The sequence below is a fragment of the Capra hircus genome, chromosome 2 (genome assembly GCF_001704415.2).
Source record: "Capra hircus breed San Clemente chromosome 2, ASM170441v1, whole genome shotgun sequence".
In the NCBI taxonomy this organism is placed as follows: domain Eukaryota; kingdom Metazoa; phylum Chordata; class Mammalia; order Artiodactyla; family Bovidae; genus Capra; species Capra hircus.
The window spans coordinates 51,765,258-51,777,643 of NC_030809.1; positions in this window are offsets into that span (position 1 = coordinate 51,765,258).

Below are 12,386 nucleotides of genomic sequence, written 5' to 3' on the forward strand. Positions count from 1 at the left end.
TTTAGTTGTTTTCATTTCATTGTTGCCTGCATGCTGTGATTGGAGCACAATGTGTGGAAATTGCATAACCATTATTTCCACAAATCAAAGCTCTTGAGAAATGGGAAGGCTGTGCAGGAGCTGCTGCATGAAATGTCGATTAAAAAAAATCAGCCTTTATGTCTAAAGTCTTCTTTTCAACTATTGTTTAGTTGTAACTATCCTTGGACTTCATTTTGCTTTTAAACTAAAATCAGAATTAACCATGGGTGAAATAACAGTTTTTAAAAAGTGTTTTCTCTGAATTTCTTATATTTTCCCTGAGTTCAAGTTTCTTTTATTATTTTTGATATCTTGGACTAGTCTAAGCCATGGCTTCTTAATTCGAATACAAGAACTGTTGAGAAGAAATTCGGTGGAGTCTCTAAGTCTCAGAGAGAAGTGTGGATACTCTCAGCCCAGTCCATTCCAGATTTATGGGGGTTAGGGGGAGTCCTTTCTCTAATTCATTCACAGTTAAAATAGTAACCAGTCAGATTGTTATTTGGGTCTAAATAAGCCTGAATGCCTTATAAGAAAGGGAAGAACGACTTCTCTCTCCAGCTTCCAGCATTCCTCTTTTGTTCCAGCAGAGAGATTTGGTTGTACTACTCTGATAGCCACATGCTTCTTGTCTCAGATGCTAATAAGAGCAATTAAGAATATCAACAAAAATCTTGGGAAAAGAAAAAAAAAAGGTCTAGCTATTTCAATGATGTAAAAAAAATTTTTTTTTCTTTTAAAAAAAGGAGTTACCCCAAATGAATTAAAAAAAAAATTCTTTGAATGGTTGAGTGACAAAAATAAAATAGACATTTATGTGATTAAAACAAGATTTGATATTGCTACAGTACCTAAAGTCAGCTTCCCTGGTGGCTCACACTGTAAAGAATCTGCCTGCCAATGCAGGACACCCAGGTTCAACCCTTGGGTCGGAAAGATCCCCTGAAGAAGGGAATGACAACCCACTCCAATAATCTTGCCTGTAGAATTCCATGGACAGAGGAGCCTTGTGCGCTACAGTCCACAGGATCACAAAGAGTCGAACATGACTGAATGACTATCATTTTCACTTTCTTGCCTCAGAGCCACCCACAAACACCTATGAGAACCTGGAAATTCCCCTTTGACAGCGAACACATCTGAGTTAGTCTGGGAATGGGTGGGAATCTCTAACATCCTTTTAGAAATCAGGAGATGAAAATGATAATTTACTTAAAAGTGAAATGCCGTTATGTTGGGAGAAATTCTACTGGGGTGTTTTGTTAGCCCTTTCAATGTACAAACTCATTTTGAGGAAGTTTGTCTGCAAGTAAGGCATAAAATGCAGCTATGCATTCACACTTTTCAGTACCTGAGATATACCGAGCATAAATATCTTTTTAGGTTCTGGATTTTTGATCAAAGTTTGTTTTCTTCTATAAAGTTCCTGCTTGAAGAGTGTTTCAGTGTTCTTCAAAGTAAATTTCCAAGATTATAAGGCTAAAATAGTGATTAAAACAGAAGTCTGTGATCAGTCACCCAGTTGAACTTTGAATCATGGTGGCAGTTTTTCTTTTATCTTTAAATTTGGTGCCATTTTCTTCCTAATATTTTCACCCCTGGGATTTTTCTGGTTAGAGATGTATATAATTTCCTTTCTGCCCACATCCCCTTCTAAAAGAAACTGTCCCCACCCACCGACCCTGCTGAACAGATGGGCCAAGTCACCCATGATTACATCAGATGACCCTACTCCTTGGGCTGTAAGAGTTGAGGACCAGTGTGTGGGGGTCTATGATGAGTGTCCATCTATATGTTAGACTAAGCCAATTGGATGATATCATTTGAGAATTTAAAACTATGTTGAAAAAGTTATACATGAGTGATGTAAATTGGATTTGCAAAATCACAGGTATTTGGTTTGGGGGTTGTTCCAGAACAAGCCTCAGCCATGTGTAAATCAAATTTATGAAGGATTCCAAATTCAAAAAACCTTGTATATAGAGCCATACTAAGAGAGTGACATAGAATAGATATGCAGAGAAGGTGCTAACAAGAGCTGTATTTGACATTTGTAAGTCCCTCCTTGTCATCCAGGACTCATTCTACCTTCTAAATAAACAGTTTTCCAGCATTGTTTGGGGTGGATTTGCCCAGCTGCAGGGTTAATTTCAGACTGTTTTAAGCCAATCAGCAATATAACATACTCCTGCCCAGGTGATTGGTTCAGAGTAGGCAGGTGAACAAATTAGAGACAAGTGAGGTCAAGGAGACAGTTGCAGGCTGTTTTTGGGGGAAGTTTCTTCTCTCTAATCCATGGGAGTTGCCTCAAAAGTACTTTCTGTCTTGGTAAATATGAACTAAGAAGCAAACAGCAAATAGCTTTTTCTGACGACATTTTTAAAACCATGAGAAGAGACAGTTTTAGCAGAAAAGCACATTGTAGAGGAAAGTGCACAGTAATAGAAAGTATGTCTTTGTTGACATTATGGAACCAGTTGTTTTTTAAAGCCTGCTCAGTTTTTGGATTTCTCAATAATATAAGCCAATAAAATCTTTGTTTAAACTATCAATATTTGGATCTTAAATTTGAGTGAGAGTCGGACACGGCTGAGCGACTGAACTGAACTGAACTGAGTAATTTTCTAGGTCTCAGAAAAGCAAGCAGTCCCTTGAATTTTACCAGCCCCACAGATGAGCATTTCTTAACACCATTTTCTCCATTTTTGCCTGGTTTGCCTGGTTATATTTTAGTTGCATCATCAATATTATTAAACAAAACATCTCTTCCTCTCTCAATAATATTTTCTGCATACTGTCTTTGAAAGTAGTACACATGGAGGAGGCATCTGACTTTCAGTTTGTATTAATATGAAGTGGTCTTAGAGAAGACAAAAGAAAACAAAACTAATGATGAAACTAATAATGAAATGAGGGTGATTAAGGAAGAACCCAATCAACTTCACCAAGACCAGGAAAGGTAGAGTGATAGTGCTATGAAACCAGACACCATAACAGATGCTTCCTTTTCATATGTATTCTATAGACATCTTCAATCCTACCATGAAAAGATTCATTCTCTGCATTTGAAATGCAAGTAGATAGAAAAAAAGATTATATTTTTTTCCTAATCAAAATCAAGGAGTGTATCTGGATTTTTGGAACATGACTTTACTTAATCCTGACGATCCTGCCTGGTAGGGATCATTCATTCCATGATATGGGTGGGGAAGGGAAGAAGAGAGATGAACTCATCTAAGAGAGTAAGTGACAGAATTGAGACAGGAATTAAAAGTTACACTATTGCTTTATGTTAATTATTAAATTGTGATTAATTGATGGCTTCTCTGGCCTTGCCAGGTCTGGTTCTCTTGCTGATATAGTGTCATCTTAAGTATAAGTTAGGGCTTCCCTGGTGGCTCAGAGGTTAAAGCGTCTGCCTCCAACGTGGGACACCTGGGTTCGATCCCTGGGTCGGGAAGATCCCCTGGAGAAGGAAATGGCAATCCACTCCAGTATTCTTGCCTGGAGAATCCCATGGACGGAGAAGTCTAGTAGGTTACAGTCCACGGGGTCGCAGAGTTGGACACGACTGAGTGACTTCACCTCATCTCATCTCACCTCACCTAAGTATAAGTTATTTCTGGAAAAGTCATAAAAAGATGGTAACACTGGTTTCCCTTCCAAGGGCACAAACTGTGTGACTGGGAGTGAGAAATGTTTATTTTCCACTGCCCAGTGTTTTGTGCCTTTTGACATTTGAAACATATGCTTATATTACTTTATGTAAAAAAAGTAATAGATTTGGAAAAAAAATCACATCATGAAAATTTTTTTGTCTGATAAAATGGTAGGCTTGTTTCAGATGATTTGTAGATTCTCTCCAGCTCTAAAATTATTTTATTGTGTTCTCCCAGTTTATGTTAATTTCAGGGCATTAAAAGGTTTTCGGTGTTTCAGGTAGTTCAAAAATATGAATGCTCAAGTAGGTGTACTGAAAAGTTGTGCCATGTTTGACTGAATAGCTTCTTATAACATTCAACTGGGATCTCTGACCCTTGAAATTTTATAAATGTGAAGGATATGAAACTGTCTTTGGTAAAAAGAGACAAGGTCAGCTCCAAATGTTCCTGTCTCCATGCATGTTCTCCTGGTTTAGAGAAGAGACATATTCCTATCCTGAATGTTCTCCAAACCACTGAAATTGTTTAAAGGGATCTTTAAAAGGTTACTTATATTTTCAGCAATATTAATTACTTTTTTTTGAAAAATCAGATAAATTAAAATTTGGGAATTAACCTTAAGATTCAAATTAGGGCAAATATCTGGGGAGTACAATAAAGCCCAAAGGGACCTGCCAGCATTTTCACTTGAAAGGATAACTTTGCTGTGATTAACACTAAACTATCTAAGGAGTGGCTTGAGCAGCAGTTAGGAATCTGGCTATTAATCACCCCGGATATCTCCCGTGGGTGAGGACAAGCTGAAGGCAAGTGTGTTTTGCACGTTTTATTTTCTCAGGAACACAGCAGGCACATTGTAAAATCACTAGGATTGGCCCCACAACCAAAGCAGAGGAGCATAAAGAAGATTCATGAACAAGGCACTGGCAGTTTGCCTTCATTCTCTAATGGCAAACCCTGCAGGAGACAGGAACATTTGGAGCTGACCTTGTCTCTTTTTACCAAAGACAGTTTCATATGCTTCACATTTATAAAATTTCAAGGGTCAGAGATCCCAGTTGAATGTTATAAGAAGCTATTTGGTCAAACATGGCACAATTTTTCAGTACACCTACTTGAGCATTCGTATTTTTGAAGTACCTGAAACACCGAAAACCTTTTAATGCCCTGAAATTAACATAAATATGGGCCACACGGCTAAGTTCCACTCTTCTTAACACTGAAGACAGTCACATGTAATTTTGCTGTTATATGAAGCAAATCAGTTCTGCTAACTAAAGCCCACAGTATTTTGCACATTATTTTTCTGAATTCTATTTTAGTATTTGAAATGCTAAAAAATTCTGCCCCAGAACTCTTTCTGGAGAAGTCTGTGTGTTGTCTTTTGATCTCTGTTATTGGTTCACAAGTCACTCATGGCTAAGTTATAATGATAAAGGGGGGAGGCTATTTATGGACTTTTGTATTTTTTTTTTTCTGTTCATCATACTGCATTTCCCCTTCTGAGGCTTCAGAATTCTGCTGCAAATTACAACAAGCAAGGACATTAACAGCCTTTGCTAAGACCTCAGAGTGTATAGGAAAAGATCCCTGCATAGGATCCTGGCTTAAAAGGTATTTCTGCCCTGTTGTGAAAGACGTTTTACTCAGAATCTTAATTTTTGTAAGAGAAGAAGAGAAATGCGCTAGTGGAGAAATCTGTTGCATACTTGTAGCTGGCAATCCAATAAGCCTGGAGGAAATGCCAGAGTCATGCCTCTGTTTCTCTTTGTTCACGAGGGATTTCTATAGACAACTGTCCAAGTCAAACTAGGAAATCTGGGCACTGGTTTCACAAGGGCAGTGCTGAAATGGAAGGCATTGAATGAACCACTTGTGTTATTGTCAGACATGAATCTGCTGATGTTGGTATAAGGCCTCACCTGGTGATGCTACCTGGCCAATCTAATAGATTTTCTTCCAAACACTCATTCTTATCTGTCAAATATAGCATAACTTTTAGTTTATCTCCCTCTATTCCAATTTAGCTGTAGCTTGAGGGTGCTCATAAAACTTCATCGATTCAATTGTCTCATTTAGTTCACCACCACAAGAAACTTCTGCTCCCTACTGTAAACTCTAATCTACAACGTGGCATCTTCTCTACCTGTGGTCTGATTTCTATTCCCTGTGTAATTGTTTAATGGAAGAAGGTAAAATCCTTCGAGAAAAATAGTTCACAACCTTCTCTGTTTCATCTGGATACCTTTGTTCTGTTCTGCTTGTTATAGTTGTATAAAAGTATTGAGACTTTCCTTAATAAAGGTTAACTCAGAGCCTCTCTCATGAACTTTGCTGAACTCAAATCAGAAAACCAGAATATATAAAACCCATTAGTTCATGAAGACACATAAAGAAACCCTTAACACTCTGTGGCTCAAGCACTATGTAATTCTGAAATACAGATGAAAATGCCTTCCTTAAAGGGATGTTATTATGATAAAGGAGAAAAACGTGCATAATGTGATCTTGGTTCCGGAAGCAAAAGTCCCATATAAGGGAGATGTTATTATTTATTATTACTATCCAGATGCTGGGACTATATATCTCCCAAGGACAAAATAAAATGTAGGAAAGATGTAAAAATTCTAGATTATTAACAAGCTCTAGGGAAACTAGCATATGGTGGCTATCCTTTGATAAATATGCTAAATACCTATTTATTTGATAAACTGACTAGTGGAATTAGAGATGCATTTGAGCTCACCCACCAGAGTTCTGTGAGTTCCCTGGTGCACGAAATGGAAAATTCTACAGAGGAGATAGTTTCTTGCTAATGTTTGGAATAGATCCCTTTCCCTTACTGTTGCTGGGAGCAATGACTAAGCAGAGAATCAGTGCTATTGGGGCTCTTTTATTTACTGTTAGTGGGAGTAAAACTTGGCATAACTCTTTAAGAAGGCAATTTGACAATACCTATTGAAATCACAAATTCATATCCTCTTTGACCCAGCAATTCTACAACTAGGATTTTACCCTATGGATATACTTGCATTATACTATTGTTTATAAGAGCAAAAATTAGAAACCACCCAAATGTTTGTTAATAAGAGGATGACCACATAACCTATTGTACACACATTCTATGATATATTATGTAATTAAGAAAAAAAATAATGAGGAAGATTTGTATCTGCAGATAGGGAAGGATGTCCAAGATATGCTTTTCAACAAGATGTAGAGCAATATGTGTGGTATGACTGCAGTTCTGTAAATAAAAAAAAGGAAATGTATGTAAGTTGGGATATACATAAAGTATTTTTATATGTATATACACAACGCAACTATTAACTGTGGTTAATTTTGGGAAGAGAAACTTGGAGTGTTGAGAGGGGGAAACCATCTTATTTTATATTTTTAAAACCATATAGACATAATTTTAAAATAGATTGCCTTTAAAGAAAGAAGAGATCCTCTTTGCATTCTCTTGCAGCCTGGAAGAAGGCAACTTGGGGAGCATTTGGTCTCCTCAAGCATTTATCTCCTCAGTAGAAGCACCCTGGGCACCTGCACTGTCTGCAGCAGTCTCCAACCTTTTTGGCACCTGGGACCAGTTTAGTGGAAGACAATTTTTCCATGAACTGGGGCAGGGGGACAGTTTCAGGATGATTCAAGTGTATTATGTTTATTGTGCACTTTATTTCTATTAATATATCAGCTCCACCTCAGAGCAGCAAGCATTAGCTCCTGGGGTGGTGGGGTACCCCTTGCTATAGAGACCTCACTGTCACCTGGGTGGCTTTATCAGAATCACCTGTCCTACATGGAAAATACCTGTGAGGCCAAACCTCATTCTCTAAGCCAGGGTGAGGGTGTGGAGATAAAATGGTATTTATTTTCCAATTTCATCGCCTGTGATTTTGTTTAAAAAATCTATTTGTCTAAAATTCACCTCAGATATACCAGTGACTATGTGACTGATAGCCACAATCTTCATTTCTCATTGCTATAAATGTTTTAAAACCTGTAAATATTGCCTCTCCCTCATTAAAACCCCTGTTATTATTATAGTTAATAATCTTGAGCCTGTACATTTAAAGTAACATGTTTCCAACAAAAATATGAAAACCTAACACGCATTATTTCCCATGATAGCCTTTCTTATGTGAAAGTCAGCATATAACACATATTTGAAAAAAAGTACTTACAAATATCCAATTGTGTACAAATGTACAACTACACAATTACAAAAGTGTACAATTATGAAGGAATCTTATACTTCAGTGTGTTACAGTAAATGCATCATACAAAAACTACTTCAGCTTTCTCATTTTAAAGGAATTTTAAGCTAGTTGCTAAAAAAAAAAGGCACAGAATAGACATATTGGACACCCATTATGCAAGTATGTAAGTATGACTCATGGTTAGAAAATAAGTCATTTATGAGCATACTCAGTTAATCTTTATCATTATCTTAATCTTTATTTTAGGTTTTTACACAACATCCCAGAGTTAGGGAGGAGAAGAATTCCTCAAATTATTTCTCCCTTGAAGCATGTTTTAATTGAAACAGGTCCTTGACAAGGGCTGAACACAATGCCCTTGCATATTTCATATATGGTTTCCTAGAGCAGTTTGGGGATGTGTGTGCAAAACTACTGTGATGTAACTGAAGGAACAAAATATTGCTCGTTTTTACCTTGGCCCATGTGGAATGGCTGTGAGACCTCGTGGTACAGTTGATGTGCAGAATTATTCTCTTCCTTAGCAAATAATGTTGTATGACACTTGCCACCATGATTTCACTTTTTATGCTTTAAAAAATACATATAAAAAGCTTGATTTTCTTCATGTTCCTGGAAGATTTAGCAAACTATTATCGTTTTATGAGGCTGAAGAGCAGTAGTTCTCAACTACTCAATGTGTGGTTTCTACATCCGCAGAATTAAACCATCTGGGAGCTTGTTAGAACTACTGTTTCTTGGACCTTGCCCCAGACCTACTGAGTCAGAAACCCTGAGTGTGAGGCCTAGCGATGTGTATTTAACAATCCCTAAAGCTAGAGAACAACATCTGTGTAGGAATTCCTACAGTGTGGGATCAAGTACTACAAAATGTTTTGCTGTATCTATCTTTGGAAAAGGGCAGGTGATGTTGAATGACAGGGGAAGGTGATACAATAATAAATTTTGTGAAATGTATATTATCTACTTGAAATACTTCTCCCAGCCTGTGAACAACTGGAAGTTGACTAAAATGAAAGAAAATGCTAATTCTTCATGCTACACCTTCCCGTTTAGGACAATTATTTATAGTCATTATGAACCTATACAGGGAGCTTAAACCAGCCCAAGGCTGTGGAGGAGGGCTGTGCTCTGACTTCTGACCTGCTTTCACTGTGGCTTTGTTGCACCGAGATCTGCCTCTTGATAGCCAAACTATCTATCTAACAATCTATCTACCTTCATGATGGAATGCCCTTTCCCATTCTGCATTTTCAAGCCTCAAAACAGGATCAATACATGGAAATTGTTTATGACAAATAACTTATGCCCCTTCAATATGACACATATATCAATATTTTTTAATCTTAACACCTATTGCTTTTATTAACTTAGATATGTTGGTCTCCCTTGAAGTGTAATCTCTGAAGAAGACTATATCTTCTTATTTTCCTATTCTCAGTGGCCTGATACAGGCTGCACATTCAGAAGTGCCTCATGAAGTAATTCTGGAAATAATAATAGTCATCCTTACTGAGCAATTACCATCTGACAAGACAAGTCAAACTACAAAGACATTGCACAGAAAACTATATATACGACTACTTCTCTGTTGTAGAGATTTCTGTAATTTTGTAATACTTTTAATCATTTTAAAGCACTGTTTTTCCTGCCATAGCAGTGGTAAAGCCCTTAAAAACAAGAATGTATTATACGCTGGTTCCAAGAAGTGGGGAAATACGGGTAAACCACATCCTACTGTCAATGGAACCAATGAAGACAGCGAATGATGACATTCGAAAGGCAGGCATGAAGGAGCCCAGGGTGTTGATGTGGATCTAATCCAGTGAGGGTTTATCAGCAGTGAGCTGTTCAAAAACATGACAGATTCCCTTTATTTTCACATAGCCAAGTGAGACATTTCTTGGCTCATTTGTGGGAGGGAGACACAAGAAACCAAGAAAGAGGTGCTCCCAGTTTCAGTTTCTTAGGATTGCTGTTCCAAGATATCACAAACCTGATGACTTAACAAACCAAATATCATGCTCGTGCAGTTCTGGAGGCTAGGAATCAAGACCAAGGTGTCAGAAGGGTCCGTTCCTCCTAGAGGCCCTGAGGGAGAAACTGTCTCTCTTTTATCTCCTGGTGGCTGCTGACAATCTCTGGCAATACTGACTTGTAGTTACACCACTCCAATCTCACTTACAGGCCTTTCCACTGCTTTGTGGGTGGAGGCATGAAGGTCAGTGACGAGCTGAGGATGGCTTGGGACTACTGGGGATTCTGCTTCATAGACTCTCTCCCCCAACTTTACCCACCTAAGAGGATAAGGATAAGATGCATTATTTACTTCTATTTTTTAAAGTTCTGAAATCATATTTGAAATAAATATGTATTTGAGTTTAAAATAATTCTTTAACATATTTGCTATGAAGCACTAGAGTCAAGATTTTAATGATATTTTTTAGATTTTTTAAGTCATTTCATTGGGAATTCCCTGGTAGTCCAGTGGTTAAGATTCTGTGCTCTCATTGAGAAGGACTTAGGTTCAATTCCTGGTTGGGGAACTAAGACCCTGCAAGCCAGGAGGCATGGTCAAACGTTAAAAAAAAAAAATCATTTTATTATAGACATTTTTGAACATATACAAAAGTTGAGAAAATTGAATAATGAACCCCCATGTACCCATCATCAGCCATTATCAGTACTTTGGTATCTTGCTTCACCTATTTCCTAGTCTGGATTTTTTTTTCCCCCTAGAATATTTTTAAGTAAAATCTAGACATCCTGTCATTTCACTTACAAAGAACTTCAGAAGGTATCTCTCACAAAGAATATTAGTGGGCTTATGTAAAAGAAGGCCCTTGTGTCCAATAAAATCTTACTCCTAGAATAAGATTCTTCCATGTAGATCAGTTTAATTAGACTATTTTTTCACACTTAGCACCTGATATCAACTCTTCCCCTGACCTGACCCCACTTCTCTGAGGCTGTTTACTTAAACGGATCACTGTTTTAGTTATGTATTGTTTTGTAACCAATTACCCCCAAAACTTAGCAACTTAAAACAACAAATATTTATCATCTCAAGTTTCTATGTATCAGGAACTCATGAGCTTAATTTTAACTAGGTGATTCCGGCTAAGAGTTTCTCATAAGGTTGAAGTAAAAATGTCAGTGGGAGCTGCATTCATCTGAAGGTTTGACTGGAGCTGGAGAATCTATTTCCAGGATGGTTCATCACATGGCTATAGGCAGAAGGCCTTAGTTCCTTTAGCTGTTGGCAGAAGGCCACATGAAATTTTTCAGAGGGCTGCTTGAATATCCTCACAAAATGGTAGGTGACTTCCTTCAGAGTGAGTTGTTCGAGAGACAGCAGGGAGGAAACCATAGTGCCTTTTACGACCTGGTCTTGCTACTCAGACACTATCACTTCTACCACAATTTGTTTGTTCACTATCTGCTTATTCTATCTAGTCACTAAGTCCAGCCTACACTCAAAAGAGGAAGAAGTAAGCCTCATTACTTTAAAGAAGGTGTATCATAGAATCTGTGAACATATTTTAAGATCACCATAACCATCAATGAGCAGGACATCATACAAAAATGAACAGGGTTCTAAACTGTATTACAAGTCATTAATTAACAACTGACTTAGCCTCTAGGGAAGATGTGGTAAGCTACATCTAAACACATTCTGAAAATTTCCCTTTATTTTCCTTTTCTTGATTTCTGACTTCTTTTCTCCTTGCTACTGCATCCCAAATAACCTAAAGAATTTTCTAGCTGTCCTACTTCAGTGTTCTACACAGACAAGTCTTCCTCCTCAAAAAGTCCACTGTACTTATAAATTATTGTCTAGCCATTTGCTTCCCATTACATCTAGTTAACATTTCTACTTCCTAGTGCAAACCATAGCAGACCTAGACTTTTAAAATCCAATTGCATTTTTAAAGGTGGATGAAATGGATCTGTCAAATCAGTTGACCATTAGAAAAATCAACATGTCAAAATTTACACAAATAATTAAAGCAAAAGAGAAAAGGCAACAGATAAACTGAAAAATTATGAAATAGGAGCTGTAAGTACTCGTAAAGATTTTCTAGTTTAGGTCCATGGCTTTCTCTTCAGTGGATGAAATGAGGCCCATTTAAACATTTTGTTCTAAAAGTCACCCAGCTATTTAGTGGGCACAATTTAGACTATATCTTATTTTTTTTTCTTTTTAGCTTCCAGTTTAATATTCTTTCTAATATATCACAGTTCATTTTGATCTTCATTGTTGGACATTTTAATGGATTATTTCAGAATTTTATTTTAGCTTTACTTAGAGGAAGTCAAGTGGCAAGATGAATCTAGGTTCTGTAATTCATGGTGTATTTAGTTCAGACGGTAGAGTTAAGCATACATTTTGTTGTCCCAAGTAGGAATTCTTGGGAATAAAAGGTGTTATTAGTAATTGTATTAAATTGACAAATGTAAATTGGAATGTCTTTGGGTA